The sequence below is a fragment of the Staurois parvus genome, unplaced genomic scaffold (genome assembly GCF_062004578.1).
Source record: "Staurois parvus isolate SC_StPar_1 unplaced genomic scaffold, SC_StPar_1.0 ptg001165l, whole genome shotgun sequence".
NCBI classification, from domain to species: Eukaryota; Metazoa; Chordata; class Amphibia; order Anura; family Ranidae; genus Staurois; species Staurois parvus.
Window position 1 is genome coordinate 35382 of NW_028318961.1, and position 22672 is coordinate 58053.

At 49.5% G+C, this 22672-nt stretch overlaps 1 protein-coding gene across 2 annotated transcripts in view; it reads left to right on the forward strand.

Annotated features, from left to right (window-relative positions):
* LOC149439018 (netrin-1) overlaps positions 1-22672 on the forward strand; it is a 177738-nt gene that overhangs the window by 25662 nt on the left and 129404 nt on the right. The gene's annotated exons all lie outside the window — the stretch shown is intronic.

Sequence of the window (22672 nt, forward strand, 5' to 3'; positions counted from 1 at the left end):
ACAGGTGGAGTGCCCCTTTAAGGTGTGGTCACCCTTAAAGGAATTGTTTTGTGTATAAAATCTGAGATATGACCGTCTGAGGGAACTGAACAATGTGTACCCCGTGCAGTACCACTAGACGGGGGAGGGGGGGCCCTGTATAGTACATAAAAGTTTATGGAGTCGTCTCGCGCGGTCACACAGGCCGTTAGATGTTACAATCTCCATAAAACATTTATAGCAACGTTTAGTCTGAATATTCGGATGAAATCGCAGTCCGACGTGTCGCCGCTCCTCTCGCCGCGAGACATAAATCCTGACATGTACGAAGAGTAATATCCCTCGAACAGCCAAGAGATTAAACGTTTATCGCGCTCCGTCTCTCTCTGAAACCAACCCTGACCGGATCTCCTCCTGCTTTCTGAGTGGTCGGAGAATTGGCCCGACTGTTGTGTTCTTTTTTGTTTTTTTTTTCTATTTTCCCCTTCAGCTTTACTATATGATGAGACCAGATCCATCATGTGCAGAGCAGGCTGAAACAACGCAGACATTGCCGTTACTTTCCAGCAGTGGCAAATCAGCTGGCTACATTGCATAGAGAAGCACAGAGACCCAGTGGTGACATCACTGGTTCTAAAATAATACGTGTAATGAAAATAGAAAGGGTTTTAAAAAATGTAATGCTCATGTTGATAGGGGTGGGGGGAGAGAAGGAGGAGGGGGGAGGGGACCAGGGAAGGTGAGATATGAGCAGATTAAACATGAAGTGGTATTTATTATAATGCAGCTCACCAATTCTCAGATGTAAGGTAGGTAGTAGGGCGCGTCGGTGGAAGTATGGCAGCTGATGATGGATGATGCGTGTAGGCAAACCGGTACTGAGCAGCACTTGTAAAGAGTGGAGACAAACTCTGTGCACTTAGAAGCGCCTTCCTGTTTCACCCAATTTGTAGATGTGGTGGCTGCACTAGTTTTCTTTTTTTTTCTATTTTCACCTGGCGATCTAGCCAGTAACACACCACCTGTATTACTTCTCCATCAACCTGTATTGGTTCCTGGAGAAGTCACGTGAGACGTGACGCAACGCGTTGGACACGTGGTGACATCCTTTCCGGCAGAGGCGCCATCTTTGTACACCCAGAGAGTACACCCAGCAATATACATGAGGCTCTGTAAGCTTGATTTTGAACATGCAAATGTGAGCGTGCTGCTTGCTGGTTTACTTTTGTGGTATTAAACATCCAGTATCACACGATGGGAGTTTCTTCTTGTGTTCAATCCATATGTGAGTTGGCTGAGTCTAGTATCCTGTCGCTGTGAGAAGCTTGGATATCTGGATGGGTCATTCTCAGTGGGGAATACCACCATTACTACTTAACCTGAATCATTGATGTGGATGGGTCGTATTAATATACCTGGCAATTTGAAGGCTCATTGGCCCTTTGAGTCGGTGCAATAAGGTGAGGGGGCAATCCAGCCATTGGAGGATCCCGATTTTTTTCACTCATATCACCTTCATCACTAATATATGTGGTTCACTCTTTTGAAGACTGCACAAGGGGACTTTTTCGCCATTATATATGAATGATTTAGTGACACAATTTTCAGCAATATGCGGTTTTCTTTGAAGAGGTTTTCTTTCACTATCAGGGGCGGACTGACAACTCATGGGGCCCCCGGGCAATAGGGGATCATGGGTGTCACCAGAACAGGAAGTGAAGGGAAATTTCTTCAATGTAACACCCCAAAAAACTGAAAGGAATTGTAACATTTGCCGTCTCCATTTATTATTTAGCAAAACCCTTTTCCATTTAGAATCAGTCTGTAGATGCAGTAAAGCATGCTTGTTAAACTCCCTGTGGAACCTAAGGGGTTAATCCTCTGCATTGTGTAAAAACGCTGTTTGATGCTGTCTTCTCTGATCCTCCCCTTCTTCCAGTGCCCCCTTCTTATCTCCTGATAAGACATATCGTATCACTCTGCACATGCTCAATTTGGTGTGTATTGCTAGAGGTTTTTTTTTTTTTTTTGGGAGTGTCCATATGGGCCAATCAGCACTGTCCAAATAGAGGTCAGGGGTTCTGCGTAGGAGGAGTAGAAGATTCCATTATTAGCTGAAGGCGAGATAGGCTTCCCTGAAAAGAGAGGTTTTCAGTGATCGCCTAAAAGTGAGCAGAGTAGGCGATAGTCTGATAGATTGGGGTAGAGAGTTCCAGAGGATGGGGGATGCTCTAGAGAAGTCCTGGAGGTGAGCATGGGAGGAGGAGACAAGGGAGCTAGAGAGCAGGAGGTCGTGCGAGGAGCGGAGAGGACGGTTTGGGTGATATTTGAGACAAGATTGGTGATGTAATTGGGGGTGGAGTTATAAATGGTTTTATATGTTATTGTTAATGTTTTGAATTGTCGTTGGGCAATGGGAAACCAGGGGAGGGATTGGCAGAGAGGGGTGGAGGACACTGAATAGAGGCCAGTGGAGGGATTGGCAGAGAGGGGTGGAGGACACTGAGTGGAGGCCAGTGGAGGGATTGGTAAAGAGGGGTGGAGGACACTGAGTGGAGGCCAGTGGAGGGATTGGCAGAGAGAGGTGGAGAACACTGAGTGGAGGCCAGTGGAGGGATTGGCAGAGAAGGGTGGAGGACACTGAGTGGAGGTCAGTGGAGGGATTGGCAGAGAAGGGTGGAGGACACTAAGTGGAGGGATTGGCAGAGAGGGATGGAGGACACTGAATGGAGGCCAGTGAAGGAATTGGCAGAGAGGGGTGGAGGACACTGAATGGAGGCCAGTGGAGGGATTGGCAGAGAGGGGTGGAGGACACTGAATGGAGGCCAGTGGAGGGATTGGCAGAGAGGAGTGGAGGACACTGAGTGGAGGCCAGTGGAGGGATTGGCAGAGAGGGGTGGAGAACACTGAGTGGAGGCCAGTGGAGGGATTGGCAGAGAGGGGTGGAGGCCAGTGGAGGGATTGGCAGAGAGGGATGGAGGACACTGAATGGAGGCCAGTGGAGGGATTGGCAGAGAGGGATGGAGGACACTGAGTGGAGGCCAGCGGAGGGATTGGCAGAGAGGGGTGGAGGCCAGTGGAGGGATTGGCAGAGAGGGATGGAGGACACTGAATGGAAGCCAGTGGAGGGATTGGCAGAGAGGGGTGGAGGACACTGAGTGGAGGCCAGCGGAGGGATTGGCAGAGAGGGGTGGAGGCCAGTGGAGGGATTGGCAGAGAGGGATGGAGGACACTGAGTGGAGGCCAGCGGAGGGATTGGCAGAGAGGGGTGGAGGCCAGTGGAGGGATTGGCAGAGAGGGATGGAGGACACTGAATGGAGGCCAGTGGAGGGATTGGCAGAGAGGGGTGGAGGACACTGAGTGGAGGCCAGCGGAGGGATTGGCAGAGAGGGGTGGAGGCCAGTGGAGGGATTGGCAGAGAGGGATGGAGGACACTGAGTGGAGGCCAGCGGAGGGATTGGCAGAGAGGGGTGGAGGCCAGTGGAGGGATTGGCAGAGAGGGATGGAGGACACTGAATGGAGGCCAGTAGAGGGATTGGCAGAGAGGGGTGGAGGACACTGAATGGAGGCCAGTGGAGGGATTGGCAGAGAGGGATGGAGGACACTGAGTGGAGGCCAGTGGAGGGATTGGCAGAGAGGGATGGAGGACACTGAGTGGAGGCCAGTGGAGGGATTGGCAGAGAGGGATGGAGGACACTGAGTGGAGGCCAGTGGAGGGATTGGCAGAGAGGGATGGAGGACACTGAGTGGAGGCCAGTGGAGGGATTGGCAGAGAGGGATGGCAGATACAGAACGGTTAGTAAGGTGAGTCTGGCAGCAGCATTCATGATAGACTGAAGAGGGGATAGCCTGCGATGAGGACGGTCAATGAGGAGGGAGTTACAGTAGTCAAGGTGAGAGATAACCAGGGAGTGAATAAATTGCTTAGTGGTTTCCGAGGTTAGGAACGGGCGTATCTTGGAGATGTTGTTAGTCTTAAGTCTTAAAAAATGTACCTGAATAAATATTACTGATCTCATGTAATAATGTTTTCACTCTGGGGGAGGGGTGGGGTTCCGCGACGTTGACATTTTTTTTCCGTGGACTCACAATCTTTGGACAACACTGGTGTAAACCATATGAGTCAGGTGCCGGATCATCCCTAATTTTGGTGAACCCCATTTGCACCTCTTGCATTTGTCAGGTCCTGTTAATTGTAGAACATTGGAAATATTTCTCCACCATATTCTTTAGAATAGGAAATTGCTGTGCGGACACAAATGCAAAGTATAGCGTGCTTTTAGGATCTGTTTTTTGTTTTTTTTTGTCATGTTCCATATTATCAAAATTATTTTCTGTGCAGAGCCTGAAAACTTGGGAGTTTGTATTAGATGGATAGCAATCTGTTTTTCAAGTTCAGTCTTTTCAGGCTAAAATGATTTATTTCTTTCATTTTGTATTATATTCCTTCTAATTCCTACTTGCATCAGCCTATAGAGGTGCAAATGCTTGCCTTTTATATACCTTTATTATATCTAAATCCGTCCACTTCAGACATATCGCTTTCCTTTTATTCCATTGCAGTAGGATTGTTCCTGCTTCTCTTGTTCAAAGGATATCTAAATTCCTTGTATGTGCTCCCCTGTCCACGTTCCTGCAGGATCCACATAGAAAGCCAAGGGGCCGATGGATGTGCATGGGGCCCAGCTATGATTTTCATGCTCCTGCAGTAATCCGGGGGGTCATTTCACAAGCGAAGATCAGGGGCCGTCCCAGATCATTTTTTGCTGGGAGTATAAGTGGGGGAGCGAAGTCCTCAACCCCCCTTTCCATATAGTGGTCAGATGCATGCAACAGCGGGCTTTAAAAAATAAAACACAAGTGCCAACATGTGAAAGAATTTAGAGCAACACCTTGAATGGATTGAGAAAAAGTTGACACCTTGCATGGGCTGCCTGTCACCCACCTTGGAGAAGTTAGGAAGAAAAATGTGGTGCGCCTTTGAGGGCAAAAATTGGGAGTGATCAGAAAAGTAGGTGTTAACTTTACAGTATATGGCTTGTATTGTGCCACCTTTCACCCTTTGCTTTGCATCGGTGTCAGTGCCAGCAATGACAACCCCCAGCAATAACCCTCAGCAAGTTTCAGAGCCAGCAATGACAACCCCCAGCAATAACCCTCAGCAAGTTTCAGAGCCAGCAATGACAACCCCCAGCAATAACCCTCAGCAAGTTTCAGGGCCAGCAATGACAACCCCCAGAAATAACCCTCAGCAAGTTTCAGGGCCAGCAATGACAACCCCCAGAAATAACCCTCAGCAAGTTTCAGGGCCAGCAATGACAACCCCCAGAAATAACCCTCAGCAAGTTTCAGAGCCAGCAATGACAACCCCCAGCAATAACCCTCAGCAAGTTTCAGAGCCAGCAATGACAACCCCCAGCAATAACCCTCAGCAAGTTTCAGGGCCAGCAATGACAACCCCCAGAAATAACCCTCAGCAAGTTTCAGGGCCAGCAATGACAACCCCCAGAAATAACCCTCAGCAAGTTTCAGGGCCAGCAATGACAACCCCCAGAAATAACCCTCAGCAAGTTTCAGGGCCAGCAATGACAACCCCCAGAAATAACCCTCAGCAAGTTTCAGGGCCAGCAATGACAACCCCCAGAAATAACCCTCAGCAAGTGTCAGAGCCAGCAATGACAACCCCCAGCAATAACCCTCAGCAAGTTTCAGAGCCAGCAATGATAACCCCCAGCAATAATCCTCAGCAAGTATTGGGGCCAGCAATGATAACCCCCAGCAAGTGTCATTGCCAGCAGTAACTCTCAGCAATGGCAACCACCAGCAACAACGCTAAGCAAGTGTCCGGACCAGCAATGGTAACCCTCAGCAAGTGTCAGGGCCAGCTATGATAACCCCCAACAGATGTCTGGGCCAGCATTGATAGACATGATAAACCCCAGCAGGTGTTAGTGTAATAACCCCCAGCAATGACAACTTCCAGCAATAACCCTCAACCAGCCTCGGGGCCATTTATGACACCCCCAGCAGTAACCCTCAGCAAGCGTCAGGGCCAGTTATGATAACCCCCAACAGATGTCAGTGCCAGCAATGATAACCCCCAGCAGGTGTTTGTGCCAGCAATAACCCCCCAGCAATGACAACCCTCAGCAAGTTTTTGGTCCAACAATGAAACCCCAGCAATAACCCTCAGCATGTGTCAGGGCCAGCTATGATAACCCCCAACACATGTCATGACCAGCAATGATAACCCCCAGCAGGTGTCAGTGCCAGCTATACCGCCAGCAATGATAACCCCCAGCAGGTGTCAGTGCCAGCTATACCGCCAGCAATGATAACCCCCAGCAGGTGTCAGTGCCAGAAGCAACCCCCAGCAACAACTCTCAGCAAGTATCAGGGCCAGCAATGACAACTCCCAGGAACAACCCTCAGCAAGTTTCAGGGCCAGCAATGACGACTCCCAGGAATAACCCACAGCAAGTTTCAGGGCCAGCAATGACGACCCCCAGCAATATTCCTCAGCAAGTGTCAGGGCCAGCAATGATAACCCCCAGCAGGTGTCAGTGCCAGCAGTAACCCCCAGCAATGCCAACCCCCAGCAACAACGCTCAGCAAGTGTAAGGGCCAGCAATGGCATGCCCCAGCAGTAGCCCTCAGAAAGTGTCAAGGCCAGCTATGATAACCCCCAACAGATGTCTGGACCAGAAATGATAAACCCCAGCAGGTATTAATGCCAGCAATAACCCCCAGCAATAACAACTCTCAGCAATAACCCTCAACAAGTCTCAGGGCCAGTAATGACAACCCCCAGCAGTAACCCTCAGCAAGTGTCAGAGCCAGCAATGATAACCCCAAGCAGCTGTCAGTGCCACCAGTAACCTCCAGCAATGACAACCCTCCGCAAGCATAGGGCCAGAAATGGTAACTACCAGCAGTAACACTCGGCAAGTGTCAGGGCCAGCAGTGAAGCCCACCAGCAATGACAACTCCCAACAGATGTCAGGGCAACAATAGTAACCCCCAGCACCAGCAGATGTCAGTGCCAGCAATGATAACCCTCAACAGATGTCAGGGTAGCAATAGTAACCCCCAGCACAAGCAGATGTCAGTGCCAGAAATGATAACCCTCAACAGATGTCAGGACAGCAATGATAACCCCCAGCACCAGCAGGTGTCAGGGCCAGCAATGATAACCCCCAGCACCAGCAGGTGTCAGGGCCAGCAATGATAACCCCCAGCACCAGCAGGTGTCAGGGCCAGCAATGATAACCCTCAACAGATGTCAGGACAGCAATGATAACCCCCAGCACAAGCAGGTGTCAGGACCAGCAATGATAACCCCCAGCAAGTATAAGGGCAAGGAAGGCACAAGCAGGTGTCAGAGTCAGAAAAAAAAATCCAACAATAATCTCCTGTAAACTATTTTTTTCCCTAACATACTAAAAGTACTGAAATACCTATCTGTACTTACTGAAACTGAACCAGGGTCCCTCTGGGGACTAGTAGCCAACTCTCTCCCAATGCCAGGGATACAGGAGTGTGCACATTATTACAGATCTATTAGATATATTTCATGTTATGTACATGCATACTAAGTAAGGTGTAAGTGTAACACTCAGAGATCGCAGTACCCCCCCCCCCCCCCCCGACAATGCCTCCTTCTGCTTTTCTCTACAGAAGAACAGCACCATCTTTGTTCAGGCATCATCTAGGGTCACAATCTATTTCCTGGACTGAGATACCCACTCAGGCTCCGTTCACACCTATGCAGTTTGCTTTTTGTCCGTTTTGCACTGCTTTTCGCAGTTCGTTTTGCGTTTTCCCTACATGCGTTTTGGATGCGTTTTTACCGCATTTTGTTCAGTTTTTTTTTTATTTGTTTTTTTTTAAGTGGAATTTTTTTTTCTCTTTTTGCATCACCATGCATTTCAGCAGATTCTCCACTGAACTCTATTGTAGCAAAAATGCTGCTTTTTGCTTTTAAAAAAGTCCCTGACCCTTTCCAAAAACGCAGCGGCTCAAAAAAGCATAGCTGTGAACATGTCCCATAGGAAACCATGTAGTGCGTTTCTGCAAAAAGTACTAAAAAACGCATTGGTATGAACGGAGCCTCAGAGATGACACGATCATGTAAATCCTGGTGCCTGTGCAGTTCTTGGCTTGTCTGACACAGATCAGCCCTGGCTGCAGCGTCTCACTTTGTGACTTGTTACAATGTTCAGTCTGATCACTTCCTCCTGCCTGCAGCAGACTGTGCCCTAAGAGGAGGAGTGGAGACTGAGGAAATGCTTCCTTCTGCCTGCAGTGGACTGTGCCCTGAGAGGAGGAGAGGAGACTGAGGAAATGCTTCCTTCTGTCTGCAGTGGATTGTGCCCGGAGAGGAGACTGATGAAAAGCTTCCTTCTGCCTGCAGCAGACTGAGCTATGAGATGGGAAGAGAAGACTAAGGAAATGCTTCCAAGTTCCTCATGCTTGCAGTAGACTGCACCCTGAGAGAAGACTTAGGAAATGCTATTCCAGTGCGAATTACATGCGGTGCCCCGCACCACATAGTCTGAACCCTGGCAGAGAGAGAGGAGACTGAGGAAATTCTTCCTCCTGCCTGCAGCAGACTGATGACATCATCTCAGCCTGGGCAAAGTCACTGACTAGAACTCAAGGGCTGCTTTTCTCCTATATTGTCACGTGTCAGAAATGTATTATTGCAGGCTTATAAAGATATTGACCCCCCCGGTTCGCATCTGTGCGGGTGGTGCCGCTGCGGATCCGCACGAATATCTGTGCAGCTGCACCACCCACACAGAGAATTGCAGACCAGTGGGCGGGTGCCATTAGTTCTAACAGCACGCCGCCCGCACTGGGAAACGCAACCGTACTGGGAAGCTCGGCTGCGTTTTCCAAAGTAGTGCAGGGACTTCTCCCCTGCGTGTCCCGGGGCACGGGAGTCCATTCAAATGAATGGGCTTTCGTGCCCGAGCAATAGGCTGCATAGGTGTGAACTTGGGGTGAAAGATCCACTTTAAACTGCTGAGCTGGAGCTGCCAGTTAATTCTTTGTGGACTATATGATGGGAGGCCTGATGGGAGGCCATTGGTGTCCATGGCATTGGAGTCTTGTTTGGTATTCCGGTCCCGCAGGACGCAGTGACGTAGAGACATTTGCCCGTACGAGGACAAGCCAGGTGAGCTGATGAACTGTAGCGGAACCCAAAGGTCTCCAGCTGCGCTCCTCAATCGCTCGCCCCGCGTCAGGGTGACATTTCACAAAGACACCCTGGGGACGTTCGTCACCTCTCGCCCACACGCGCACGACGCTCCTCTGTGCGGCTTCATAGATTCACTTACACGTGGGGCAGCTTAGTCATTCCGAAGCCTCGTGTGCCTGGCCTTTACTACCAGCAGACGCCGAGGTTCTGAATTACGGGTCACGGCGCAGACACAACCGACGGCTACAGACAGATTTCATTGTCACCTGAGAGAGCCGAGCAAAACGTAGAGGATTGTTCAGGCCATTGTGAAAGCGGGCTAAGCTGGGAGTCCGGCCAGCACCATCTTCCAAGGAAAACATTCCCCCTTTTATTCTGGCTTCTTTAAAACCGACTTGAATCTGCCTACATTTTGTTTTTCCCCTCATCAACATGCTAATAAAAAAATTTATATAACACTTTCTTTTTTTATTGCATACCTTATTTTGGAACTAGTGATGTCATCACTGGGTCTCTGTGCTTTTCTATGGAGTATAGGCAGATCATGGCTGGTGGGAGTGGCTGGCAGGGTGCTGTACATACCTATCTGAGGACATCGTGACACCCTGCCTCAGCACTCTGATCAACAGCCCTTATCCTTAATGCAAGCAGTAGGAGGAGTTATGCAAATATCTACTGGGTGGATGTATGTGGAGGTGTGGACGTTCCTGGGCAGGCTTTATTTGCATATGGACTGCCCTAGGTAACGGCCACATGTGATGCTTGAACTTTCATAACTGAGAGAACTGAATCCAGTGAATGAAAGGAGCGGGACCAGGGACAGTCAGTCTGGGGAGGAAAGAGTTAGATGATGTTGGATGTCCTCCAGCCAGTAAATGAGGCGGGCTCTATCCGACTTGCTAATGTACATTGGGAGAAGCTCACAGTGTGCAGTAAAATCAGAGTAAGCCATTTCAGTCCAGGACAGGAGCCAGTACAACTGTGTAAGACTGAAGGGAAAGTTAGACCACAGTATAGGACTTTAACCCCTTGGCGTCTGCATCTCCTGGCGTTTTAGAAGCCGGGGGGCGGGGTGGGGTTTTAGGGTCATGTAACCACCGTGATTCACCGTCACGGCAGTCACATGATTGAGAAAAGTCCTGATCGAAAGAGGAGATCAGGACCTTTCCGTGAGTACCGGACATGTGTGCTGAGAGCGCGCAGGGAGCACGCTTTCAGCACATATGTTTTTTTTAATTTCATGCAAATGTTGGTTGAGGTCAGGTACTGATGTTGGAAATGAAGACCTGGCCCACCATTGTTGATCCATTCCATCCCAACGGTGTTCAGTAGGGTTGAGGTCAGGTCTTTAGGTTGGAGGAGAAGATCTAGTTTAACATTGGCGATCCACTTCATGCCGAAGGTGTTCAATAGGGTTGAGGTCAGGCACTAATGTTGGATTAGAAGACCTGGATCACCATTGGCGTTCCATTTCATCCCAAAGGTGTTAAATAGGGTTGAGGTCAGGTACTGATGTCGAATGAGAAGATCTAGCTCACTATTGACGATCCAGTTCATCCCAAAGGTGTTCAGTAGAGTTGGGAGAAGACCTTGCTCACCATCGGTGATCCATTTCATCCTAAAGGTGTTCAGTAGAGTTGGGAGAAGACCAGGCTCACCATTGGTGATCCATTTCATCCCAAAGGTGTTCAGTAGAGTTGAGGTGAGGTACTGAAGTTGGAGTAGAAGACCTGGCTCACCATTGGTGATCCATTTCATCCCAAAGGTGTTCAGTAGAGTTGAGGTGAGGTACTGATGTTGGAGAAGAAGACCTGGCTCACCATTGGTGATCCATTTCATCCTAAAGGTGTTCAGTAGAGTTGGGAGAAGACCTGGCTCACCATTGGTGATCCATTTCATCCCAAAGGTGTTCAGTGGAGTTGAGGTGAGGTACTGACGTTGGAGAAGAAGACCTGGCTCACCATTGGTGATCCATTCCATCCCAAAGGTGTTCAGTGGAGTTGAGGTGAGGTACTGACGTTGGAGTAGAAGACCTGGCTCACCATTGGTGATCTATTTTCATCCCAAAGGTTTTACAGTAGAGTTTAGATCAGGTACTGATGTTGGTTGAGGTCAGGTACTGATGTTGGATGAGAAGACCCGGCTCAACATTGTTGTTCCATTTCATCCCAACTGTGTTTAGTAGGGTTGAGGTCAGGTCTTTAGGTTGGAGGAGAAGACCTAGTTTAACATTGGCGATCCACTTCATCCCGAAGGTGTTCAATAGGGTTGAGGTCAGGTTCTGATGTTGGATGACAAGATCTGGCTCAACATTGGCAATCCATTTTTACCTCACAGGTGTTCAGTAGGATTGAGCTCAGGGCTCTGTGCAGGCCACTTGAGTTCCTCCACACTAGGCTAGTCAAACCATGTCTCTATGGAGCTGGTTTTATACACAGGGGTACAGTCATGCTGGAACAGAAAAGGGCCTTCACCGAACAGTTACCACAAGGTAGGAAGAGCACAGTTGTCTAAAATGTCTTTGCATGCTGCAGTATTAACTGTACTCTTCACTGGAAACACCTGAACTCCATCATTTGAAGCCATCTGGTGTCCATATACCCTTTGCCCATAAAGTGTATTATCATCCTGCTAGATCAATGGCTCTATATTTAGGTAGCATCGGGTGTACAGTTGCCCAAAGGGGAATAAAGGGATGATTTGCATAGCTCCACCCTTTATCCCTAATTGAGAACAGATTCATATTTTTTTAGGATTGAGATGGAAGTGATGACATGTAAATATATTCTGTTCTCCGAAGTCTTTGCTGTCCTTCGTGCTCCATTGCAGAGGCCTGTTCTACAGGATGGCCCCGGAGCTCCACCGTGAACCATCGCCCACCTTTCCCAGGACACAACACAGACAGTGCATTCCGATTATCGCAGCAAATGAAAAACATCTGCTGGTGACGGGTGTCGTTGCCCCGAACTTTCGGCTTGTTTTGTAAATCGCAAACTCTGTACTTTCTAATTAACCCCTAACCGCTCCGGAGGTCGCTATGTGACTAAACAGGGGTCAGAAAGTGACTGGGTTGCTCTGCGCACACCTTTGTATGCACCCTGTTTAGCACATGAAAAGGATCGAGAATTTCTCCTGCCTGACAGAGTCCAGCCAACGGGGGAATTTCTGTCCCGGGTTCAAGTTGTTATGTGCTTGTCATAGAAGATTTGCACCTTGAAAGTGATTTTCACCTACCGAGCAATGCTGGATTGGCATACACTTGTGAACATCTTAAAGTAATTACAGCTGCAACATATTTTGCATCATTATTGTAACATTTTCGGAAAAGTATTTTTTTTGATGCAACCTTTGCTTTTATTGAACTCTCCATCTGGTACAGAAATTTGTTGATTCTCCTTCTTGTGATACCAACATGTCCAGGCCCACCCATAGGGACGAGCGGAGTGAAAACTGAGTTTTGCTTTATTTAAAGGGTCTGCTTTTTTTTGGGTGAGGGAGTATTTAGGGTCATTTTAGTTTTTTTTATTTTGGAGTGTATTTAACCACTTAAAGTCCGGACACGTTCACCCCCTTCCAGTCCGGACACGTTCACCCCCTTCCAGTCCGGACACTTTCACCCCCTTCCAGGCCGGACACTTTCCCCCCCTTCCAGCCCGGACACTTTCACCCCCTTCCAGTCCGGACACGTTCACCCCCTTCCAGTCCGGACACTTTCACCCCCTTCCAGTCCGGACACTTTCACCCCCTTCCTGTCCGGACACTTTCCCCCCTTCCAGTCCGGACACTTTCACCCCCTTCCAGTCCGGACACTTTCCCCCCCTTCCAGTCCGGACACTTTCCCCCCCTTCCAGTCTGGACACTTTCACCCCCTTCCAGTCCGGACACTTTCACCCCCTTCCAGTCCGGACACTTTCCCCCCCTTCCAGTCCGGACACTTTCACCCCCTTCCAGTCCGGACACTTTCACCCCCTTCCAGTCCGGACACTTCCCCCCCTTCCAGTCCGGACACTTTCACCCCCTTCCAGTCCGGACACTTTCACCCCCTTCCAGTCCGGACACTTTCCCCCCTTCCAGTCCGGACACTTTCACCCCCTTCCAGTCCAGACACTTTCCCCCCCTTCCAGTCCGGACACTTTCCCCCCCTTCCAGTCCGGACACTTTCACCCCCTTCCAGTCCTGTCACTTCCCCCCCCCTTCCAGTCCGGACACTTTCCCCCCTTCCAGTCCGGTCACATCCCCCCCCCCTTCCAGTCCGGACACTTTCCCCCCTTTCCAGTCTGGACGCTTTCACCCCCTTCCAGTCTGGGCACTTTCCCCCCCCCTTCCAGTCCGGACACTTTCCCCCCCTTCCAGTCCGGACACTTTCACCCCCTTCCAGTCCGGACACTTTCCCCCCCTTCCAGTCCGGACACTTTCCCCCCCTTCCAGTCCGGACACTTTCCCCCCCCCTTCCAGTCCAGACACTTTCACCCCCTTCCTGCCCAGGCCAATTTTCAGCTTTCAGCGCTATCACTCTTTGAATGACGATTGCGCGGTCATGCAACACTGTACCCATATGAATTTTTTAGCATTTTTTTGAGACAGATAAAACTTTATTTTGATGGTATTTATTCACCACTGGGATTTTTTTTTTTTGCTATATAAATGAAAAAGCTGAAAAATTTTGAAAAAAAGTGTTTTTCTTATAACATTTTGCAAATAAATAACCTTTCTTCATAGATATTGGCCAAAATGTATTCAGCTATCTCTTTAGTAAAAAAAAAAAAAAGAAAAATAACCCAAATTAGTTTATAACCAAAAATTATAATTTTTCAAAATTTTTTTTTTACATTTTTATTTTGTTTTGTTTATTTGTTTTTTTTTTGTTGTTTTTTTACCTACTGTCACCCTAGCAGTACAGTGTCACCATAGTGACACTGTACTACTTGTGGGGGGGTGATAAAGGCTGTAAAAGCAATCATTTCTCCTTCCCTAGCTGCATTCTTGCAGCCATTGAGAAATACTGTGTGTAGCTGTGATTGATCACAGCTTGTCACATGGTAGGAGGCTATTGGGAATAGCCTTGTACCATGTGACCTCTGTGATCATTCACAGATTTCACACGTAGTAAGCAATGTCAGAAGTGACATCTTGCTTACTACTCTGCATGTGATCACTGATTGGCCAATCTGTGATCACATGATCGGGACCTCACACAGAGGTCCCGTACAACCATCGGTGTTCAACTGTGTCTGGAGGACACTGATGGTTATTGAAATGATTGCAGCAGATATCAGGAGATATGTTGGCCAGATCCATTCCTACAGCTGCTACGCTAAGATGGATGGTACCCAGGCCCTGCTACAATGGATATGGACGTTAGCAGTGATTGCCGTAATGCGGCCATGTGATGCTGGGCCCTGTGGGTACAGAACCCAGTGCAGTTTGGTACTGACCAAGGTGTTTCTGGTATGATGCTGTACAGGCAGGCCCAGGGCAGTGGACCCCTTAAGAAAGGGGGACCAAGCCTCTGAGGGTCCAGAAGGACATAGCCTTCCATGCAGGGGCGGACTGACCATTTGGAAACTCGGGCACTGCCCCTGGTACCTTTCTTCATAGGCTTTTTTGAGTTTGGGCAAGGACACAGGGGCCCCATGATCCCCTATTGCCCCGGGGCCCCATGAGTTGTCAGTCCGCCCTGCTTCCATGATGAGTGAAGATTGGATCCTTGACCTAGTCTTTGGCAGGATCCTGCGGTGAGAATCCGTGAGTGTCTTGTGGTTGGGGCCACTTAAAATTTTGACTTCATGTATACTTGAAGTACATTTCACTTCCTTGTCCATGATCTTCAGAAGATAACCACGGTCATATGACCACGCAACATTCCGTGGCTTGTTTTAAGAACAGGCTTTCATAAATGTTGAGCAATAACGGGGCTCTCGCGGTATCTAAAGGGTCATAAGGCAAAAGCGCCATCGGAAATCGCCAATCTCCCCGACGAGCTTGTTTCCGAGATGCTCAGAAGTCAAGTGGTCAATGTTCCGGACTAAGGCTCAAACATCCTAAATGAGAAGGATTCGGGCCAGCGCCCCTCTCCCGCATACGCGGTGTATATATACGTATCGTCGTTCGGAAGGGACGGCAGACAAGAAGGAACGGAAAACTAAAGACGAATCAGCTCGCCGACAAATATGTCAAATATGTCTCGCAGTCTCAGGGCAGTGGACCCCTTAAGAAAGGGGGACCAAGCCTCTGAGGGTCCAGAAGGACATAGCCCTCCATGATGAGTGAAGATTGGATCCTTGAACTAGTCTTTGGCAGGACCCTACGGTGAGAATTGGTGAGTGTCCTGTGGTTGGGGCCACTTTAAGTTTTGACTTCAGGTATACTTGAAGTACATTTCACTTCCTTGTCCATGATCTTCAGAAGATAACCACGGTCATATGACCACGCAACATTCCGTGGCTTGTTTTAAGAACAGGCTTTCAGAAATGTTGAGCAATAACGGGGCTCTCGCGGTTTCTAAAGGGTCATAAGGCAAAAGCGCCATCGGAAATCGCCAATCTCCCCGACGAGCTTGTTTCCGAGATGCTCAGAAGTCAAGTGGTCAATGTTCCGAACTAAGGCTCAAACATCCTAAATGAGAATGATTCGGGTCAGCGCCCCTCTCCCGCATACGCGGTGTATATATACGTATCGTCGTTCGGAAGGGACGGCAGAAAAGAAGGAACGGAAAACTAAAGACGAATCAGCTCGCCGACAAATATGTCAAATATGTCTCGCAGTCTCAGGGCAGTGGACCCCTTAAGAAAGGGGGACCAAGCCTCTGAGGGTCCAGAAGGACATAGCCCTCCATGATGAGTGAAGATTGGATCCTTGAACTAGTCTTTGGCAGGACCCTACGGTGAGAATTGGTGAGTGTCCTGTGGTTGGGGCCACTTTAAGTTTTGACTTCAGGTATACTTGAAGTACATTTCACTTCCTTGTCCATGATCTTCAGAAGATAACCACGGTCATATGACCACGCAACATTCCGTGGCTTGTTTTAAGAACAGGCTTTCAGAAATGTTGAGCAATAACGGGGCTCTCGCGGTTTCTAAAGGGTCATAAGGCAAAAGCGCCATCGGAAATCGCCAATCTCCCCGACGAGCTTTTTTCCGAGATGCTCAGAAGTCAAGTGGTCAATGTTCCGGACTAAGGCTCAAACATCCTAAATGAGAAGGATTCGGGTCAGCGCCCCTCTCCCGCATACGCGGTGTATATATACGTATCGTCGTTCGGAAGGGACGGCAGACAAGAAGGAACGGAAAACTAAAGACGAATCAGCTCGCCGACAAATATGTCAAATATGTCTCGCAGTCTCAGGGCAGTGGACCCCTTAAGAAAGGGGGACCAAGCCTCTGAGGGTCCAGAAGGACATAGCCCTCCATGATGAGTGAAGATTGGATCCTTGAACTAGTCTTTGGCAGGACCCTACGGTGAGAATTGGTGAGTGTCCTGTGGTTGGGGCCACTTTAAGTTTTGACTTCAGGTATACTTGAAGTACATTTCACTTCCTTGTCCATGATCTTCAGAAGATAACCACGGTCATATGACCACGCAACATTCCGTGGCTTGTTTTAAGAACAGGCTTTCAGAAATGTTGAGCAATAACGGGGCTCTCGCGGTTTCTAAAGGGTCATAAGGCAAAAGCGCCATCGGAAATCGCCAATCTCCCCGACGAGCTCGTTTCCGAGATGCTCAGAAGTCAAGTGGTCAATGTTCCGGACTAAGGCTCAAACATCCTAAATGAGAAGGATTCGGGTCAGCGCCCCTCTCCCGCATACGCGGTGTATATATACGTATCGTCGTTCGGAAGGGACGGCAGACAAGAAGGAACGGAAAACTAAAGACGAATCAGCTCGCCGACAAATATGTCAAATATGTCTCGCAGTCTCCTTCCAAGGCAATTAGTTTTCCCCTCAAATCAGATTAACCTGCACAAGGCAGCCGGCAACTGGTGCCAAACCCAACTTCCTGCTTTCCCAAGAGTTTGGCATGTGGAGGAGGGGGCTTGTGTTGTCAACAATCTTAAAAAACACTCTGAACCCCGGGGAGGGGGGAGATGGCGAGGTTTGGGGGGGGGGCGTTTTTTTTTTTTTTTTCCCGTAGGTCACCTCTGTTTTCGACATTGATGAACTTTAGAGTGTTTGCAGTTGGGACAAGCCGACTTTTCCTAATTCATTCTGTATTGTGCAGCTCCGATTTCCCGACACCGTCCTCCCTTCAGCGGATCTCTCTTTATTTAAAGGTATCCAAACCCAAAACGGATTTTCTCTATTTTTTTTAAAATTTTAAATAAAACAGGGAAGTACTGGAACCCTTGTCTTGAGATGTCACCAGAACAGGAATAAAGGGAAAATCTTCCGATGGAGACACCTGATTGGAGAGTTTTTTTTGTTTTGACTTCCTGTTGTGTCTATAGGAGAGGAAGTGAAGGAAACCACCCCAATGGGACACAAGTGGCGAACGCAAACCTGACGGGGTTCTAGCCATTCCCTGCTCTGTAAAGGATGAAGAAAAAAGGTTCGTCTTTGATATACTTTAAAGACTAAATCCGGCGAAATTTCGATGATTAGGCAAGAACTGGATGAACTTTGATCCATCTTATGGGCAGGCTGGTTGTACTGAAGTCCATCCATCTATCGCTCGACTCTAGTACAACCAACCTGTCGGGTTTATTTTGTATGATTGCTGCTGTCAGCTATAGCCTTTGCCTAGGCTGAGATGATGTCATCAGTCTGCTGCAGGCAGAAGGAAGCATTTCCTCAGTCTCCTTCCCCCCTTTCAGGGTGAAGTCTGCTGTAGGCAGGAGGAAGCATTTCCTAAGTCTCCTCTCCTCCACTCAGGACTCAGTCCACTGCAAGCAGGAGGAAGCATTTCCTCAGTCTTCTCTTCCCCTCTCATAGCTCAGTCTGCTGCAGGCAGAAGGAAGCTTTTCATCAGTCTCCTCTCCTCCTCTCAGGACTCAGTCCACTGCACGCAGGAGGAAGCATTTCCTCAGTCTTCTCTTCCCCTCTCACAGCTCAGTCTGCTGCAGGCAGAAGGAAGCTTTTCATCAGTCTCCTCTCCTCTTCTCCGGGCACAGTCCGCTGCAGGCAGAAGGAAGCATTTCCTAAGTCTCCTCTTGTTAGGGTGCAGTCTCCTGCAGGCAGGAGGAAGCATTTCCTCAGTCTCTTCTCTCTGCCCGGGTTCAGACTATGTGGTGTGGGACACCGCATGTAACTTGCACTGGAAAAGCATTTCCTAAGTCTCCTCTCCTCCTCTCAGAACTCAGTCCACTGCAAGCAGGAGGAAGCATTTCCTCAGTCTTCTCTTTCCCTCTCATAGCTCAGTCTGCTGCAGGCAGAAGGAAGCTTTTCATCAGTCTCTTCTCCGGGCACAGTCCACTGCAGGCAAAAGGAAGCATTTCCTCAGTCTCCTCTCCTCCTTTCAGGGCACAGTCTGCTGCAGGCAGGAGGAAGCATTTCCTAACTCTCCTCTCCTCCTCTGAGGGTGCAGTCCACTGCAAGCAGGAGGAAGCATTTCCTCAGTCTTCTCTTCCCCTCTCATAGCACAGTCTGCTGCAGGCAGAAAGAAGCATTATCTAATTCTTCTCTTGTTAGGGCGCAGTCTCCTGCAGGCAGGAGGAAGCATTTCCTTAGTCTCCTCTCTCTGCCTGGGTTCAGACTATGCGGTGTGGGACACCACATGTAATTCACACTGGAGTCTGCTGCAGGCAGGAGGAAGCATTTCCTCAGTTGCCTCTCTCCCTCTCAGGGCGCAGTCTTCTGCAGGCAGGAGGAAGCATTTCCTCAGTTTTCTCTCCCCCCCCCCACAGGGCGCAGTCTGCTGCAGGCAGGAGGAAGCATTTCCTCAGTTGCCTCTCTCCCTCTCAGGGTGCAGTCTGCTGCAGGCAGGAGGAAGCATTTCCTCAGTTTTCTCTCCCCCCCTTCTCATGACATAGTCTGCTGCAGGCAGGAGGAAGCATTTCCTCAGTTGCCTCTCTCCCTCTCAGGGCGCAGTCTGCTGCAGGCAGGAAGAAGCACTTCCTCAGTCTCCTCTCAGACTGTGCACAGTAATTGTAGCAAGTCACAAGCTGAGAGGCTGCAGCAGAGGCTGATCTGTATCAGACATTTGTGAACACAACCAAGAACTGCAGAGGCACCAGGATTTACGTGATTGTGGCATCTCTGATCCGGAATCTCACTCCAGGATGTAGCTGGTGACCCTGGATGATGCCTGAATAAAGATGGTGCCGTCCTTCTGGCGAGGAAAGCAGATGAAGGCATTGTAAGGGGGAGTAGTAGAATCTCTATGAGAAGTAATAAATACTTGGAAGGGATATACTGAAACATACTGCGCATCTGATGATAGATCCACCTGTATGGGCACCGAGTTTATTCCTAGATCTTGGCAAACTGGAGTTTGATGGGGGATGGGCACCCCATGTTGGCGGGGGGGGGGGGTCAGGTGATCAGCTGATTGCACATTGGCACTGCCCAGCTTCAGTAACTGAATTTCAGTTGTCAGCACAGAGAGGGGGTGCAGGGCACAGTGTAGGGATCCCACCACCCAGGGCTGAATGGCCGACCAGCGGGGAGGTTTTACCAGTTCAACCAGCCAGCAAGTCCATATGTCACTGTGACAGGTCGCCCTTCCCTGATTGATCCCCCCCTCTAAACCTGTCACCGTCCTGCCAAGGGTTGTCACCGCAGGTCAGAGGTCGGCCAACAGCCCAATGCAGAAACACTTGAAGGCCCATTGAATAAAGTAGATGGAAGCCCCCCAATGGACGGCATTTATCTGCTCTGCAGTAGGTGATCAGGCTGCATGTGTTCCGGCATTCATCCCCGTGCGCACACAGCCCCAAACGTAAAGCCGTAGCAACCCCCAGTATGGGCAGCACAGCGGCTAAATGGTTAGCACTTCCGCCTGGTAGTACTCGGGTCGTTGGTTTGAATCCCAACCACGGCACCACCTGCCTGGAGTTTGCATGTTCTCCCTGTGCCTGCATGGGATTCCTCCGGGTACTCCGGTTTCCTCCCACACTCCAAAAACATGCTGGTGGGTTAATTGTCTCCTGTCTAAATTTTCCCTAGTATGTGTATGTATGAATGTGAGTTAGGGACCTTAGATTGTATGCTCCTCGGGGGCGGGGACTGATGTGAATGTACAATATATATGTAAAGTGCGGCGTAAATTGACGGCTATATAAGTACCTGAAATAAATATTGATGATAATTTATGTAGATGACTACTGAGTTCTGCTGTACAGTGGTTCCTTCTAGGCTCCTGGTGGTATCATTAGCGGCATTGCGGTGTGAGAAACGGAGGTTCCCTATTGGTTGAATTATATGTTATTGATCAACTAGCCTTCTGGTGGGTGCATGGCGATGGACAGGGCCGTGGATAAGGGGGTACAACCAATCCTCCTGTACGGGGCCCAGGCCAGCAGGGAGGCCCAGGTAGCTGGGTGAATCAGATGTGGGCAGGGAAGGTGAGCGGCACGGCGGGAGGAGGGGGCAAATGGTTCCCTATTGGTTGAATTACAGGCTATTGATTAAGTAGCCTTCTGGTGGGTGCATGGCGGTTGACAGGGCCATGGATAAGGGGTTACCACCAGTCGTCCTGTACGGGGCCCAGGCCAGCAGGGGGACCTAGGCAGCTGCGTGAATCAGATGTGGGCAGGGAGGGTGAGCGGCACGGCGGGGGGAGGGGGCAATTGGTTCCTATGGGGAACAATTGGTTCCCTATTGGTTGAATTACAGGCTATTGATCAAGTATCCTTCTGGTGGGTGCATGGCGGTTGACAGGGCCATGGATAAGGGGGTACAACCAGTCCTCCTGTATGGGGCCCAGGCCAGCAGGGGGGCCCAGGCAGCTGGGTGAATCATATTTGGGCAGGGAGGGTGAGCGGTACGGCCGGGGAGAGGGGGCAATTGGTTCCCTATTGGTTGAATTACAGGCTGTTGATCAAGTAGCCTTCTGGTGGGTGCATGGCGGAGGACAGGACTGTAGATAAGGGGGTACCACCAGTCATCCTGTACAGGGCCCAGGCCAGCAGGGGGGAACTGGGTGAATCAGATGTGGGCAGGGAGGGTGAGTGGCACGGGGGGGGGGGGAAATTGCAGGAACCAATCCCCTGTATGGCTCTCTCTGCAGTATCTGAAATCCGGCTTCTTCTCCTTTACCCCCCTCCGCTGACTTTCAGCTGCTGCAGAAAGAGACATACAGGGGAATCAGTTCAGTAATTTACCAGCCCTTTCTTTCATGAATGAAAACAATGAGTGATCGGTACCGATCACTCACTGTGTTCATTCATAACTGAAGCATAGTAAACTGTGTTTTTTTTGTGGGGATGGGGAGGCCCTGTTAGGTTGGCTGTATGGAGCCCCATGGTTTGGGGGGCCCTGTCAGGTTGGCTGTAAGGGGCCCCGTGGTTTCTAACAACAGCCATGGTGGTGGAGGACCTTGCACAGGAGAAGAGCACTTTATAGGATCTAGCAGTGTCTGGAATTGTTTCACATTTTTGTAGAAGACTGTCACTGGAAGGACGTTTGTTGCACTTGGCCCTTTAAAGCGCACTGTTTATGTATTAATATTGATTTTGGTTCTTACATACTTGCGTGTATATTTTGGATTTATGACATTTTTGGGTTTAGATGCACTTTTATCATGTGCATTAAATAGCTGCAACAATGTATCCACCAAATACAATATTTCTGATCACTGAATATAACACATGGAGTCACAGATCGAATACAGGCAGTGGGTGTTGTCACCCCGGGACAGGAAATGCATTACTGGCTGGGCTGCGCTGACACCAAACTGTCCTCTGTATGAGTGGTTGTCAGTGTATGAGCTATAGGGGGCCTCAAATGCAGCCCCTGACACCAGCCAAGGGCCACACATACTGTTCAATATAGGTAATGCTTGAGAGGAGAGGGTCAGAGAGTGCAGAGCTAATAGAGGAAATGAGGGTCAGAGAGTGAGGACATTGTTGGCTGGGGATGGCTGCAGGAAAAATACGAAACGGGGAACATGTTACATGGAGCTAGTAGAGATCAATGCTGCCTGTTTCCCTGATCAATGATCCTGCTACAGACTGTTGAGGTCTGAGGGCCGCACTTCATATACCAAAGGGCCGCATGTGGCCCTTGGGCCGCAGGTTGAGCACCAGGGCTCTATATACTCCCCTGTTCTGGGGACCACCAGATCCTTGTTGTTCCTGACAACGTAGTCTGCGCCAACTACTGCGGACCCTCGTAGGGGTCACCTAGGATCCCTCGGCTTGTAGAAGAAGTCATTGATGAAGAGCGCGCCGCGGGCAGATGAACGATGAGCGCTCTATAGAATTCTTCCTCAGCAGAGTCCCACCGCGGCTCCGTCCTCTCTCCCTGCCGGGGTGGAGGGACGCCAAGTTCTTCCAAAAAAAAGTGGTTTTTCTATGAGATTTAGTGGTTTACCTCATGTTTGTGTAACAAAGTC